Source organism: Macaca fascicularis, chromosome X (genome assembly GCF_037993035.2).
Source record: "Macaca fascicularis isolate 582-1 chromosome X, T2T-MFA8v1.1".
Classification (NCBI taxonomy): Eukaryota; Metazoa; Chordata; class Mammalia; order Primates; family Cercopithecidae; genus Macaca; species Macaca fascicularis.
In genome coordinates this window covers 100,575,696-100,592,340 of record NC_088395.1, presented here as the reverse complement: position 1 = coordinate 100,592,340, position 16,645 = coordinate 100,575,696, and the positions used below count along the sequence as shown (strand labels likewise).

General features: G+C 36.5%; 1 long non-coding RNA gene across 2 annotated transcripts; it reads left to right on the top strand.

Annotated features, from left to right (window-relative positions):
* Window positions 1-978: 978 nt before the first annotated feature.
* LOC135969066 (uncharacterized) lies at window positions 979-15,145 on the top strand. 2 transcript variants are annotated; one of them, XR_010584139.1, is made up of 4 exons: window positions 979-1,034; window positions 7,436-7,513; window positions 8,802-8,951; window positions 15,026-15,145. It is a non-coding gene; the product is annotated as an uncharacterized lncRNA (long non-coding RNA). The 2 variants fall into 2 exon arrangements; XR_010584138.1 differs by having other exon boundaries at window positions 979-1,058.
* Window positions 15,146-16,645: the final 1,500 nt, after the last annotated feature.

Sequence of the window (16,645 nt, the reverse complement as noted above, 5' to 3'; positions counted from 1 at the left end):
TTACCAGAAACTTGCACTTGTATGTATCTGTTTCTGTTTGGAAATTGAGATTTAGGCCATGACTATGTCACAAAAGTAACCAGAACAGAAATTTTTTCTACTTTAATAATTGAGCTACCTTGTCCCAATGGATTTTGAAATTCATTTTAAAAGGTGTTCACATAGAAAGGTATCCCAGAGTCAAAGTAAAACGAAAACAAAACAAATAATTAGCATGAGGAGAAAAGATAAAAATGCCAAGAAGAAAGTTATAATGTTTAATTCACCCCAAAAATGGTGCCATGTCATACAAAACAGAAAGAAAAGCAAACCAGCCACTTGAGATTCATTGTAACAAATATTTGATTCGTTTGGCTTTCAATAAGGGCAAAGAAGGTGAGGACCCCAAATTGTTTCAATCAGGAGACAGGAATTATATACAGTTGCCCTCTATATTCATTGGTTCCACATCTGTAGATTCAACCAATAGCAGAGAGAAAATACTTGGAATGAAATAGAAATTAAGAATACAACGAAACGACAATACAAACTAATACAAACAAAACTCAATACAATATAAACAACTATGTGTATGGCACTTAAATTATATTAGATACTATAAGTAATCTGGATATGATATAAAATATACAAGGAGAGGTGTGCAGACTGTACGCAAATACTATTCCATTTTATATCAGGGACTTGAGCATCCAAAGGTTTTGCTATCCACTGGGGTCCTGGAACCAACCTCACACGGTTAACATGGGAGGACTGTACTTGAATGCAATGACCTGAGTTTATAATTTAATCATGATGAAATAAAAAAGAACGCTTAAATAATAATGTCAACCAGAAAATCCTGTTAGAATTTTAAAGTTTAGTCTTTTAAAAGTAAATCTTCTTCTCCAAAAAGGGTGTAGCTATAGCAGCACCACATTACGTTGTTATTAAAGAAGCCACCACGAGAGGGCAATACCTTCAGGCCGCACTACTGCTGCTCCCTTTCTCTTCAAAGCCTGGGACACTCAAGATTTTTTTCAGGCAACAGCCCAGAGGTAACTAATTTTTCCGGAGAGCAAGTGAGTCTGCTTTGCTTTACAGCACACAATTAGGCGGCATCCATTGATGACCAAAAATTACATAACGCTTTATGTGAGTTACTGACGTCATCTGGGGTGCTTTAAAAAATTATCTATGGCTGCAGAATTTCTCAGGTTGGGGCCAGCATCGATATACTTTAAAACCTTCCTTAGGGAGGCCGTCACAGATTAGAACACCGTGCACCCCAGTCTCGGGATATTAGAAAACAGTATTGAGTTTGAGGATTTCACATTTCCGTGTGCCATTTCTTTATCGTCTGTAATGTAGTCATTTCAGGCAGTATTATAATGAGGGAGACGTCTGAATCATCTCTATATGACTATTCATTTTATTAAGCCTAATATGTAAGGTTAAGATGCTTATATCAATCTACCTTTTATTACATTTATTATCAGCTGAAAACTTGAAATCCTTTAAAAGGGAACAATGAGGTTTTATTATTATCTCTAATAAATTATTGCTAGGCAACCTTTAGCAGAGTACACATTGCAAACTGTCATTTCAGCTCAGTGCTGCAGACATCGCTTTACTACAAGAACCTCCAGAGATGCAGATTATCATAAGAACAATGATCTAGTTAACAAAGGTTTCCTGCTCTGATTAATTCAGGTCTCATCACTCTAATTTTACCTTCACGGTTGCCACAAAAATAAAATAATTTGGAACTCAGAGTGAGTCAAAGTCTTTGCAAAAAAAAAAAAAAAAAAAAAAAAAGGTTTGTCTTTAAAGCCATTAAAAACAAAATCCAAAAATTAGATTTCTATAGCTAGGAAAAGGAGAGGAAAATGAAGGTACAATTCTTACAGACTGGGCGAAGATGACATTCTGATTTACCTAGGTTGTCTATTTTACTACTAGTAACTGCTACATGCTAGAAAAAGGCTTTGTAGTCACATGAAAGTGGCTTTAAATCCCAATTGTATAACTCACTCTGCAGTGGAGGCAAAATATTTAGTCTTTCTGAACCTCTGTTCTCTCATGTTTAATAATGGGGATAATCACTATATCACAGAGTTGTGTGAATGTAATGGGGCAATAGATGTAGAGAAAAGGCCATGTCGATAGGTTGTTCAGCCAAAGCCCGCTAGTACTACAGATTCTAGTACTAGAGATTCCAAGTGGAGATTACTAGTAATTGGCATTTCCAAGCCTGGGATGTTCTACAGCTACTGCAACTGCCACTGCGGCTGGCCATTGCTCACTTCCTAGAGAAGTCCAGGGTGGTTAATGCCTGATCACGAGCCTCACTCTCACCATCTAATATTTCTCACTTGACTGCTATTCACAGTCCCACTACAACCCACCCTTCATAGGGTTTAGTCATGATGCATCAGGGAAAGTACAACCTGAGAACTTCAAAAAAAAAAACAAAAAAAACAGTGAAGCAAAGTCATGTTGAAATGTCAATAGAGTCATGTTCAGTATTTGCATATCTCTTGGAATTCTTTAGCAAATAGATTTTCAATTAACACTTTGCTGTCAGATTGGGATGGGTCTGTTTCATAGTATCCTTGTGACCCTTTCTCCTCCAGAAGCAAGGAGAGCAGCAGTAAAAAATAGGAAGTATATATTACATTATATTGAAATGATGTTTCTCTTAACATTTACTGACTTGCCTCCAAGTTATCTGGGTAAGCTCCCCAAGTGCAGAGACCATGTCTAATTGTCTTCAAGGCTGCTCAAGTTCAAGAACTAGTCCCAAAGAAATGCAAACTAAAACAAGATTATCCATCCATAACGCTGTCAAAGTGAGAAAAGTATGAAAATACCCAAGGCTGGTTAGAATTCAAACCTTTCTGGGCTCAACATAAGTTCAAGAAGCTTTAAACATGTCCGTGATCTTTGACACAGCAATTCCATTCCTTGGAATTGGTCCTAAGGGGAGATTTAAGGAATGCTGAACTTTAAGGTTCAGTTGGTTAAAATTGATTTGTATAAATTTTATATTTTTTATATATCTTAGTGGTTCAATAAGTATGTAAAGCTACCTTAAAATGATGTTAATTTTCATTTATGTAATTGCTAATAATTAAGCAATTGCAGCAAATAATTTCTTTTTTGTTAAATTATGATTTTTTCTTTGTGTTTGTAAATTATCTGTTGATTTCTTTGATTACATACTCAGTGGAATTTTACATATGATCTTAGTCATGTTTCAACTCCAGAATACTTACATTTCAGGTTCTATGGATTAGTGATTTTCCTCTGGGGGAAAAATTTTTGTTGATAATCAAGAGAGAAATAGTCATACAGAAGAATGACTTTATACTGCAGTTAATTATATGTATTAACATTATACATGCACAGATCAAGTTTAAGTCAAGACATATCTCATGGTTCTAACTTGGAAAGCTAAGTTTGATTCTTAATGGTAGGAATCTATGTAACAACTAATAAGAAAAGTAAGAACTCCTGTTATTCCTGTACTTTAAATTCAATATTAATTTCACCCCCATTCTTAGTAACGTTTCAAGTCCCAGTGGCACACTCAACACTTGTCAAATTTCTTATCATTTTGTTTTTTTATGTAACTTTTCCACTGTTCAATAAACTTTGTGTCTTTGTGTTTCTTTTCCTTTTCTTTATATTTATTTATTTATTTGTTTTGTTATTTGATTTTCTTGTATGTCTGAATGTTCAGACAAGGCTGGGAGTCTTTTCTTTCATCCATTTTTATTTGGGGAGTAAATTTTGTATAAATTTTCTCCTGTGAGAATAGTGTTATTTGTTGAATTTGTTAACAAGAATGATCACTACTAAATTACCATTTGCATTACTGATTTTTTTCTCCCAAGTTCTGGATTGTTTCTACTGCTGTACAATTTTTCCTAGACACGAATTTGCCTTTTTCCAACACCCACTATTTTGTCCTGATATTTAATTCCTCTGATTCATTAATAACTGTCAAAATTTAATCTCACTGTCAAAAATGAAAGATAATTTAATCTCATAGCAGAAGGTTCAGAAATACAAGATGTTCAGAAACAGCAGTGAATTTCTTAACAGTGTCTAAGTCTGATGCTCTTCTACTTTGATTGTGAAAGCTCACTTAAGATGGATGGCAGAGCCAAAACAAGATGCCTGAGAATACACATACAGAGTTAATTCTTCATTTGCTTCTTTCTCACTAATGACTATTTTCCTATTACATCTTAAATCTAGGAATCCTGAGAAAAGTTGGAGAAATGAGAAAGGTCCCTTTTACTTGTCTCCTTTTGATCCCTGAATATCTCCTATTTTTTGATATTGAACACAAATCTTAATATTATAATTGGCTATTTTACCATGCACACAGAGCAAGGCAATCACTGTGCTAGATAGATGCCTAGCTTATTTTAAAAAAATCCCATTTTACAGAGTACAAGACTGATACTCTAGAGGTTAAATAACTTGGCCAAAATCATGCAGCTTAGTAAGGAGCAGTACCATAATTCAATCACTGGCCATGGTCTTTCAATTTCACTGAGTAACGCTGATATGTAGAAATTTGGAAAATATAACTTGTCTCTCAGAGTAGATTACATCCCATTGACATTTATGGTATTTCCTATACATACACAGAAATAAATGCCACTTGCCTCAAATGAGTTTACTATTTGAGGCTTTATTATTTTTCTACAAAAATAGCTCTTAGCTTAATCAAAATTTTAATTTTAAGCTTCATTGGCTTATTGCATTTTTTCAAAATATAGTGATGGCTCCAATAAGAGTATATATAGACTGTGTGTGTGTGTCTGTGTGTGTGTGTGTGTGTGTATTCCGCACACCCCCTCCCACCCCCAAAGACACAAAACACTAAACAACCACTTAAATATTATCTTTTCCTGGAAAGCAAATGTGATTTTATTTCCTCGTTTTGACTTAAGAAAATGAAAACAAACCAAGTGCATATAATTTTTCAAAGGCCAAACAATTATCAAACTAAATCTAAAAATTAGAATCCTGATGACAAGTCCAGAAGAAAAAATTTACATTATCTACTTTTTCTACCATGAACATATGATACACTTTTTCCTTTTGTTCCTTAATAAAGACTTATATCTACAGTATAGCTAGAATATAATAAAAATGGATATATTGTATCCAGGTGCAGGCTTGGCTGTTTGTTGCTTGCAAAGTCAGTCAACAAGGACAAAATGCTATGAAAGAACAGTGGCTTTATTTTCCAAAGCTAGCAGGGGGAAATAGTCCAGGCTCCTGCTCTAAATAAACCATTTCAAATTTTAGACAGAATGCAGGGGCTTAAAAAGGGTAGTGTGGTATATGGGGACATGCAGGAGAGGCAAGGAGGTGCCAGTCTACATGACTTGCTCTGACAACTTACCTTGGATTATTGACCCATCTGGTGAATGGGCTGGTGCCATCTTGGGTATAACCAGGCTGCAAATTACCTGCAATCTTGAAGTAATCTCCAAGTCAGGGAGAATTCCATAGTGGCCTGAATTGCTTCAATATTTACTCTCTAGAACTTCTAAACAAACACATAATTAGATAAGGGAAACATTGTGCAAGGGGTTACGTGGCAGAAAGAAGGAAAGTAGAATATTGTTCCATTATTAAAGGCAAGACAAGGAACAGGTGGGAAAGAGAAAGAACAAAAATCATTTAAAAATGGGACACTCAGAAACAGTATCTTTGGATAAGTATATATATAAAGTTAGTTAACGTTGAATGTGGAAATGGTTTTAAGTATAAATGGCAACACAAAATAATTTCTTTGACATATTATTAGCAGGTTAGTTTCATAGAGGCAAAAATATTATCAGGATGTGAATCATAGACAAAGGAAAAAAACATTAATTTTAGCAGGAAAAAATGAAATATCTGAAACCAAAATGAGAGTTCTATAACAACTAGTCTAGTGTGACAATGAGATTATTACAACTAACAATAGGGAACATTTGTGTTCCTAAAATTAATTTAATTTAAATTAAATTAACATATAATCCAGGTATAAAGAGAAAGAGAGAGAGATTGTGTTTGTTCTGTCTGTTGCAAGGGCACAGGAGCAGGAAAAAAGAGGTCAGGAAGCAGAGACTGTTCTAGAAATCTAAAGGTAGACAGTGAGTCATTTTAGAGTACCCATGTACGTATCTGGTAAAATAAACAGATCCAGCAACTGTACCCAGCAGATCTTATTAGTGATTTTGAAAGGGATTAAGCATTAATCATCACCTCATATATGCATCTTGCAAAACACACTCAGCATGCTGCAATCTGTATGATTCATGAGGACATCTGAGTCAGGTAAAATATGAAGGAATATATATATATAGAAGTTAAACTCTTATTCCTCTTATCCATACAAAAAGGGCTTTCAGTTTATGGCTCTTACTATCATTAACGCTATATGGAATTACTGCAAATACCTTCATCTGTTGATTGTGGAATTACAAAGCAATATATCATATACTTTGACTTAAGAAAATTGGGCTATATAAAACCATTACTATGAGATTTAATACTACACAATAAATCTTGTAAATGGTAGATTTTCCAGTGACAAGCTATAAGTTGTTTTTAACTATGGTCCAGTCTGCAAATTTTGGAAAACATTCCTTTTACTGTAAGAAATCTAGGGCTATAGTTAAAGTAATCCCCACCCCTCAGTGGACTACCAAGACTGCACAAACTTCTTACTATGCAGGGTTCATTTTCAGCACAGTAAAGACAGAGCCAAGGCTGTCAGAAAAATAGCGGGATGGAAACATGTTTAAAATCATAAACATCCCCAGGCACTATACATTTGACAATAAACTGTCCTTTATAGGGAACAAGATTATCTGAAGTGTGATCTTTCAAGAAAAATAATGAGATGATTGTCAGTCGTACTGGTAGTATTCTAAAATTTATTGCAACTGCCTACTTAGGGAACGGAGATTAAATTTAGCAGTTGAAATCAGGGTTGCCAAACATTATATAAAATATTAAATAGAAAAATGCAAGTCATGAGTTTTAAAATGGAAGAAAGGAAGAAAGGGAGGGAGGGAAGGAAAGAGTGAGGGAGGGAAAGAAGGAAGGTAGGAAGGAAACCAGACAGCGATATATCAGCTGCCTTCTGCTTTCTGTGGAATAGACAAACTATTCAAATATTGTAAAAAGAAGAGAAATTGACAAAAATTTTAAAATGGTAAATACACAACCAATTGTTGCAAGCTATCAGCCAAATTAATTCTGTACTACTACAATTATGACTACAATCTTTATTAGTAAAGATCCAGGCACACAAGAGGAATTGTTGGATGAAAAAGCATTGTGGGGGAGTTTTCTTTAGTGCTGCTTTTGCGTTAAACACTCTCTTTTACTTATATTTTAAGCTTCATGCTGAACTCTGTCACCTTCTTGTATATTACAGGCCAATAAAAATAGCAAAGGTTTCTGTCATGCCCGCCCGCCTGTCCCTCCGTGTGAAGAGACCATCAACAGGCTTTGTGTGAGCAATAAAGCTTTTTAATCACCTGGGTGCAGGTGGGCTGAGTCTGAAAATAGTCAGCAAGGGGAGATAGGGGTGGGACAGTTTTATAGGATTTGTGTAGGTAGTGGAAAATTACAGTCAAAGGGGTTGTTCTCTGGCAGACAGGGGCAGGGGTCACAAGGTGCTCGGCGGGAGCTTCCAGACTCATTGTCCAGGAGAAGGAATTTCACAAGATTAATGTCATCAGTTAAGTCAGGAACCGGCCATTTTCACTTCTTTTGTGATTGTTCAGTTACTTCAGTACATGTGGATGTATATGTGCAGGCTTGGGCTCAGAGGCCTGACAGCTTCTAAAAGTATTTTTGTTTACATTTAACATACATTTGAATGGCTGTCTTCATTTTTAAAGACAACCCTAAGGGATAGCTTTGGGGAGGAGATGTTAACCAGTCTCTTCTACCTAGACCTAGCTTTGAGAAAAGAACTGAGATAAGATGAAAAGAGTAAAGAGTCCATTGTCAGTTTTCTATTGCCATAATTTTGCTGTCCTTTTAATTCAGGTTTGTTTTGTTGATTTAACAACACAGGTATTCCATAAACTAATATAATTATTAGATATAATTATTAAGTATGTATAATGTACAGGTAATCATTTCTTCTATAATGCTATAACATGGTATGTGTTACTAAAAATCACTTCACTATCCAAATTGTTCAGTTGAATACTGCAAGACTCATGGAAATACAGGGGTTAGGAAGAGATTTGGATTGCATGCCTCACCACATTTGTCACATGAGCTCTGTGGTTTTCACTGCACGATTTTTATAGCACTGTAATTTCTAGGAACACATATGTATTAAAAAAAATTGACTTTTTCAAACCATGTGTTATAACAAAAAATCCTGACTATCTATACAATGTATACAAACCCAGGAAAAAGGCTATTATTTTCCCACCCCAGGATTCCAAACCTAACATGCTCATTCATCTATTAATCTCTTTTATTGAAATAATAATTATTGCAGATTTGAGGGAGCACTGAAGTCACCTTTTTCTTATAGCCAGAGTACCAAGATGGCTAGTGAATAAATAATATTTATTTATTTATTTATTTATTTATTTATTTATTTATTTAGTGAGACGGAGTCTCACTCTATCGCCCAGGCTGCAGTGCAGTGGCGTGATCTTGGCTCACTGCAAGCTCCGCCTCCTGGGTTCATGCCATTCTCCCGCTTCAGCCTCCCAAGTAGCTGGGTCTACAGGCGCCCGCGACCACGCCCGGCTAATTTTGTTTTGTATTTTTAGTAGAGATGGAGTTTCACTGTGTTAGCCAGAATGGTCTCCATCTCCTGACCTGGTTATCTGCCCGCCTCAGCCTCCCAAAGTGCTGGGATTACCGGCATGAGCCACTGCGCCCGGAATGACCTACATTTTTCTCTTCTGACTTATTACCAAGTAAGTGCAATTCTATTGATACGGTGAAAGGAAAATATCCTGGGCCCCCAAAATCACTAAACCTAAAGGGAAAGGTCAAACTGGGAACTACTTAGGGCAAACCAGCCTCCCATGCTAATCAAAATCATCCTCTGCTCACGTAAATAAATGCATACCTGATTGCCTCCTTTGGAGAGGCTAATCAGAAACCCAGAAGAATGTTATCATTTGTCTTTTATCTACCTATGACCCTGAAGCACCCTCCCTGCTTGGACTAGTCCTGCCTTTCCAGACTGAACCAATGTTCTTCTTACATGTGTTGATTGATGTCTCATGTCTCCCTAAAATGTATAGAAGCAAACTGTGTCCTGACCACCTTGGCCACGTGTTGTCACGACCTTCTGAAGCTGTGACATGAGCAAGTGTCCTCAGCCTTGGCAAAATAAACTTCCTAATTATCTGAGACCTGTCTCAGATATTCACGATTCGCATTTTGGTAACCATGAAGGGATTCTCAGTGGAGATGCCTCTGACTTTTGACAAATTTCTTGTCAGTGCTTGGTACCATCTTGAACTATCCTTATGGCTCAAACTAACAGGACAATTTGCTGAGGCCTGGAAGCATCCCCACCCACCCGCCCAGAGAATCCCTGATCTCCCCAAATTTGGTTGAGATCTAAAGTTTATTTTGCTATATAACTCTTTTTTTTTTTTTTCCCCTTTGGAATATTACTTTTTTCCAACACAAGGAAGGCAAAGTTTTTCCTGCTTCCATGATGATTAAGGGCAGGTAACTCCTTTATGGAGTTTGAACTTGCTGCCAACAGGGAAGATGAGGGTTTTGTTTTGTTTTTCCTGCTTCTAGGATGGTAGAGACCAGTCTTCAGCCTGAGTTCCATCCCTAGATAAGTAACTGAATTGGGGTTTGTCTTGGCCAAACTTAAGATTAACAACCAGCTGGTCTTAATCTCTCCTTACCGTTAGAGCACTCGGTAATCATAGAAATTGTGTGATCATTTGTTTTGCTTAACTGTTTTTTTGTTGTTATTGTTGTTTCTGTTTTTGTTGTTGTTTTGGTCTTTTTCCCATTGGGTTTGATCAACACTGTTAAACTTGATCAAACCCGAAGTAAATTCCAAATTATGGGGAACAGGGCCTCTGAAGTAGCTAAATCTCACACGCGCACACACACACAAAAGGAGGTGTGGTGAAGGAAGAAAACGGAGGGCAAAAGGAAAAAAAAAAGGAAACAATTTTGATTTTGACTACTAAGAAGCTTTATTTACATAACAAGGCCACCTTTTTGCTAGCCAGGCCAAACTGAAAGAGCAATGGCTGTACTTAAATGGCAACAATTCATCCTAGCTGAAATATGATAATGAGATTTTAAAAGATTTTTTTAAAGGAGCTCAGTGGTTAAAACTCAGCTTAATTAAAAGCTAACATCAACATGTGTGTCTTTGCATTTAAAAGGCTTTCTTGTTTTTGTTTTTGTTTTTCTCCTAGGACCTTGTCTTTTTTTTTTTTTTTTCTTTGAGCAAAAGTTTTTTTTCTTCTCAGTTGACTAAATTCTGTTTCCTTCATTTACTTCTGCTGACTCTCCTTTCTCTTGCGCCTTCTGCCGCATGGGGGACATATAACAGTTTATAATAGCCTGGGGTTCCTTAAAGAAAATGGAGAAAGCACCAGATTCCTTTTGAGAGAGAAACCTGTTTTTCCTTATGGAACCCCAAGAATGTAAACAGACAAGTTCATCTCAGCTCTTAAACTGCTTTTGTATTGAGTTACCTGTTTATTTTGTTGTTGTTGTTGCTGTTTTTGCTGAAATAGTTATTGCAACAGAGGCTACTCTTGGAATTTTAAGGAAGAGTGTGGTTTAGGAACTTAGAAATGTCTTTGTCTAAAAAAAAAAAAAATTAAGTGCACTGTAAAAGAATCACATGGTCTAAACCTCATGATAATTCTCCCTTTTTGGAGACCCGGGGTTCAGTATGGGCTCTGACCAGAGTTAGAGATCCAATTAAAAGATAGGTAGTTCCTATCTAAGTAAATTGGTCTCCTTATACAATCCTATGATAAATTTATGTAATTTTATGTTTGATTTGGCATCCATCTTTAATCTTCCTCTATGAAATTATATTACTCATATGAAATTATTTCTCTTTAAGCTTTTTTACCAAAAAAAACCCACCTCTTTCTTTTTTTAACTTTCTTTACATCTCTATTATTTTCTGGTTCCTTATACTTTGTTTTATACATGACCTTTTTTTAAAGGGACACTTTTTTTTTTTTTTTTAGAAAGAATATTTTCGGCCGGGTGCAGTGGCTCACGCCTGTAATCCCAGGACTTTGGGAGGCCGAGGCAGGAGGATCACAAGGTCAGGAGTTCAACACCAGTCTGGCCAAAATGATGAAACCCCGTCTCTACTAAAAATACAAAAATCAGCCAGACGCAGTGATGGACACCTGTAATTCCAGCTACTTGGGAGGCTGAGGCAGGAGAATCGCTTGAACCCAGGTGGCGGAGTTTGCAGTGAGCAGAGATCACTCCACTGCACTCCCACCTGGGCGATAGAGTGAGACTCTGTCTCAAAAAGAAAATATTTTTCTACAAATATTTTTATATTGGAAAATACTCAAATAAAGAAATATCTATCATTTAATTTAATATAGCTTTAGGTTTAAAATTATGACAAGTATGTCTACAAGTATTAATCCTATTATGTTTACCTAATTATTTTATTTTTATTGCTTACCTATATTATTATTATTTTTTGAGACGGAGTTTTGCTCTGTCACCGAGGCTGGAGTGCAGTGGCATGATCTCGGCTCACTGCAACTTCCACATCCTGGGTTCAAGTGATTCTCCTGCCTCAGTCTCCCGAGTAGCTGGGATTACAGGCACCCACCACCATGCCCAGCTAATTTTTGTATTTTTAGTAGAGACAGGGTTTCACCATGTTGGCCAGGCTGGTCTGGAACTCCTGACCTCAGGTGATCCACCCCGCTTGGCCTCCCAAAGTGCTGTGATTACAGGCGTGGGCCACTGCACTCGGCCCTGAGGCCCTGATTACCTACATTGTTTATAAAAACTGTGATTGTCATTATTTAATGTTATGGAACTGCCATTGCAAAATTATAACTGAGACAGTGAAAAAGATTTGACCTAACTGACTCCATCTTGCTTCTAACCTCCCAGCTGTCCTTGTTCATTCCTGAGTGCAGGCTGAACTAACATTTGGGAGGAACTTAGTTTATAGTATATCTCTGAAACAAAGATGATAACAGTCCTTTTCCAAAACACACCTTACTGCATGTGTACTAGACCACCTGAAGCCACAAGATTAGAAGTTATGGTAATCTTACCAAATTCAAGATTTAAATATTTTTATTAAACCAATATCTATGTCCTATTTATTAAAAATTACATAAGCAAAGATCATTCTATCAGGCTGGGTTTATAGTTTTGTATCCCCTGCACCAAATTTTGACACCTTATAATAGCATTTGGCAGAGATAAATATGAAAGTGCTTGATTAATAAATGCAAACAAAAGTATATTGGCAGTTCTTAAGATACTTCTAATATTACTTTACCAATAATTTTAAAGTTAGCTTATTTGTGAAAGATTTTATTTAATTTACTTTTACTTGAAAAAAGCATTTGACTAGTCTTTTATTTCCCCTGATAAAGTATTTGATTCAAATGCTTTTATTTTCTTAAGCCATTTAATTAGAGCTCTTTTATATATTTTTGGTAGTGAAAGATTGTTTACACAACACATAAATACGTAGACATATTAGGCATTCAGATAGAAGTACAGCTTATAGATTTATAAAAACCTTTTTTTCTTCTATCTTAGACTTTCAGATTATTGATAACCTGTTTCAGAACCCTAGGCAGTTGTCAGCTAATGGCCTTAAATTTGCATATTAAAGGAAACAACTCAGGTGAAAATCAAATAGCAAAATTTACATCATAAGGTACAGACAGAAAATGCCTGGTGGTGCTAGAGGGAGATTAAAGATGTATGCCAAATGAGAGAAAGACTCTTGTATGGTAAATTGAGTCACAGAGTAAAATGATTGGTTGTTTAAGAAAGAGGAATGTTCAGGACAAACCAGAGAGTCCATGCATATAACGAATGATCTGTGTAAATCACAGTAAGCAGATTTATTTAAAAAACAAACAAACAAACGAAAAACTAGGATTACAGGTGCCCGCCACCACGCCCAACAAATTTTTGTGTATTTAGTAGAGACTGGATTTCACCATGTTGGCCAGGCTGGTCTCAAACTCCTAACCTCAGGTTATCCACCCGCCTCGGCCTCCCGAAGTACTGGCATTACAGGCATGAGCCAGAACACCCAGCCAAAAAAAAAACCTTTTGTATGATCAAGTTGTCTATGATTAAAAGGAAATTATAATGGTCTTCCTGGAGACTGGGTTTGATGTAAAACAAAAACAAAAAAAAAACAAAACAAAAGAATATATATATATGTGTGTGTGTGTGTATATATATATATATATATATATATATACACGCAATAAAGAATTGGTTAGAACAATAAAATTTTCTTAAGGAATTAATTTACTCTTAATAAATTATAAGAAGTTTTTTTTTTTTAATTTTAATCCAAAGTACAACTTTTATTGCATCTCGCTGGTTTCAGTTTTCTCTTTCCCTTTAAAAGGCACAAAATACTAACATTTCCTTTCAACTCATTTTCAGCTCATTTAAGTTTTTTTCATTCCTCGGGTTCTTTTTTTTGTGTGTGTGTGTGGCTTGATGCTAACAATGTATTTTTAAAGGTCTAAAGGAAAGGTCTTCTTCCAACATAATATTCTGCGCACTGCAGAAAGTCTTTTCTGCTGCTTTTTGGTAGCTGGTTTAACATATTTTATGTTTTATCAGAATAATTCCTATTTTATTATCATTAAATTTGGTTTGCTTAGAGAAAAATGAGATTTAATTTTTTTAAAGAAAAAATTAAGATTATTACATCCATGTATCTTCCTGTGTGTACTTTTAAAGTCCCTGTGACATTGAGTTCCAGGGCTTTGACTCCTGGGTCTAAAAAGGACACCAAAGTCTGCTAAATCTTAAACACAGACAACAATTAAAGCCTCATCTTCAGGTCTGATAGAGGATGCCAATCAAAATAAAGGGCGTTCCTGGGTCACAGAGTTGGAAATTAAAGCTTTTCAACCCTTCAAGACCCAGGGATAGTCGCTGAAGAGGTTGGCATGTGAAAGCTTTTCAACCCTTCAAGACCCAGCGATAGTCGCTGAAGAGGTTGGCATGTGAAACTGTAAGGGTTTAGGAATAAATGATCCTAGCCATGAGAATCAGATGAAAACTGAGACAAAAGACTCGTTTTCTTCTAAAATGTTTTCTCCAAAAGATTTTTAAAAAGAGAAAGGGGAAAATGTGAAAAGAAAATATCTTGGACCCCCAAACTCACTAAACTAAAGGGAAAAGTCATGCTGAGAACTGCTTAGGGCAAACCTGCCTCCCATTCTATTCAGTCACCCTCTGCTCACTGAGATAAATGCATACCTGATTGCCTCCTTTGGAGAGGCTAATCAGAAACTCGAAAGAATGCAACCATTTGTCTCTTATCAACCTATGCTCTGGACGCCCCCTCTTAGCATCAAGTTTTCTTATCTTTTCAGGCTGAACCAATGTTCATCTTACATATGTTGATTGATGTCTCATCTCCTTAAATTGTATAAAACCAAAATGTGTACCTACCATCAGGGTCTCCTGAGGCTACGTCATGAGTGTGCATCCTCATCTTTGGCAAAATAAACTTTCTAAATTAACTGAGACCTGTCTGAGATTTTTCATGTACACAGCACGAAATGTTATAGACCTTAATCCAAATCGTTCAGTGGAAAATCTTAAAAACAAGAAAATAGAAAAGTCTCAAAAAATGTGTACTGTGAGTCATCAGTTCTTACTTCATACACAACTTTTTTCTTAATATCTACTCTTTTTCATGAGTTTTGCTTAACATTTTACATGAATCCTGCATCATGATGAACATATTTAGAATGCAATTGACTTAAAACTACTATGCCTTATTTTTTAGTTTCACAGGGTGAAGAAGAATAAAAGAACTGAGAGGACTGTATGTTCATGCAGAAGATAAGAGCAATTGAATACCTTTAAAAGCTTACATTACATAGGATAATGAAACTAGGCCTCATAAAATTTAAAAAGCTTGGCCATCGTGAAACTTAAACCCCAGATGGCCACGGATAGCCCTCCGATGTTCCCAGAACCCAAACAGAAAGACAATTCCGGGAAATAGCCTCATGGGGTCCCACCCTGATAGCCTCATGAGGTCCCACCCTGATAGCCTCATGGGGTCCCACCCTGCCTCAATGTCCCCGATGTTCCCGGAATCAGCAATTCCAGGAAAGAACCTCCTAAGGTCCCGCCCCAACCAATCAGAACAAGATACCTTGCTCAGGCCATAGACAGACCCAATTACCACGCGCCTAAAGCTTTGTTTGAATTTCGCGCCCTAAGCTGTGTTTGAACTTGTGTTTGCCTATATAAACAGCCTGTAACAAGCACTCGGGGTCCCAGGGCCAACTTAGAGCTTGGGACCCTAGCGCGCTAGTAAAAACAACTCTCTGCTGTGAATCTCGTGTCGGTGATCCTTCGCGGCGACCCCTGCCCAGGAGGGAATCGACAGTTCGGTTCCAACAATGAGAGAAACATTATTCATACTAAGTTTCCTAGTTTAAATGGCAAGAGTTAATAGCACTGGTTTAGTTTTGCCTTTGTAGTTGTTTTCGTTTAAAGGAGGGTTAGTTTCTTAGAATAAGCTTTATAATGAAAGTTAAGATTCTAACCAGTACTAAGATGTAAAGAACAGAAACTCCTATACATTGCTGATGAGACTAGAAAATGGTACATCGGAATGCTGCTGGGCAGCTTGTGATAAAATAAACATATATCTATCCTATGATGCAGCAATTCTACACCTAGGTTCATATCCATAAAAATAAAATATATGCCTACAAAATAAGATGGGAGGGGCTTGTACAAGAATGTTCATCCACCCATAAATCTACACATGTATGCTTATAATAGCTTTATACATAATTGCCAAAACTTGAAAGCAATCAAGATGTCTTTCAGTAGGTGAATGGATAAATAAACGGTGGTACTTCCAGACCATGGAATATTATTTAGCACTAAAAAATAAGCTATCAAGCCATATAAAGACATAGAGGACACTTAAATGCATATTGCTAAATGAAAGAAGCCAATATGAAAAGGAAACATAGTATGTATATTAGTGTGTTCTCACACAGCTATAAAGAACTACCTGAGACTGGGTAATTTATGAAGAAAATAGGTTTCATTGACTCACAGTTCTGCAGGCTTAACAGAAAACATGACTTAGAGGCCTTAGGAAACTTATAATCATGGCAGAAGGTGAAGGGGAAGCAAGCACCTTCTTCACATGGCAACAGGAGAGAGTAAAGGGGGAAGTGCCACACACTTTTAAACCATCAGATCTCATGAGAGCTCACTATCACAAGCATAGCAATGAGGAAATTTACCCCCATGATCCAGTCACCTCCCATCAGGCCCTTTCTCCAATGTGACATGAGATTTGGGTGGGTATACAAATTTAAACCATATCATTCCACCCCTGGTGCCTCCCAAACCTCATGTCTTTCTCACTTTGCAA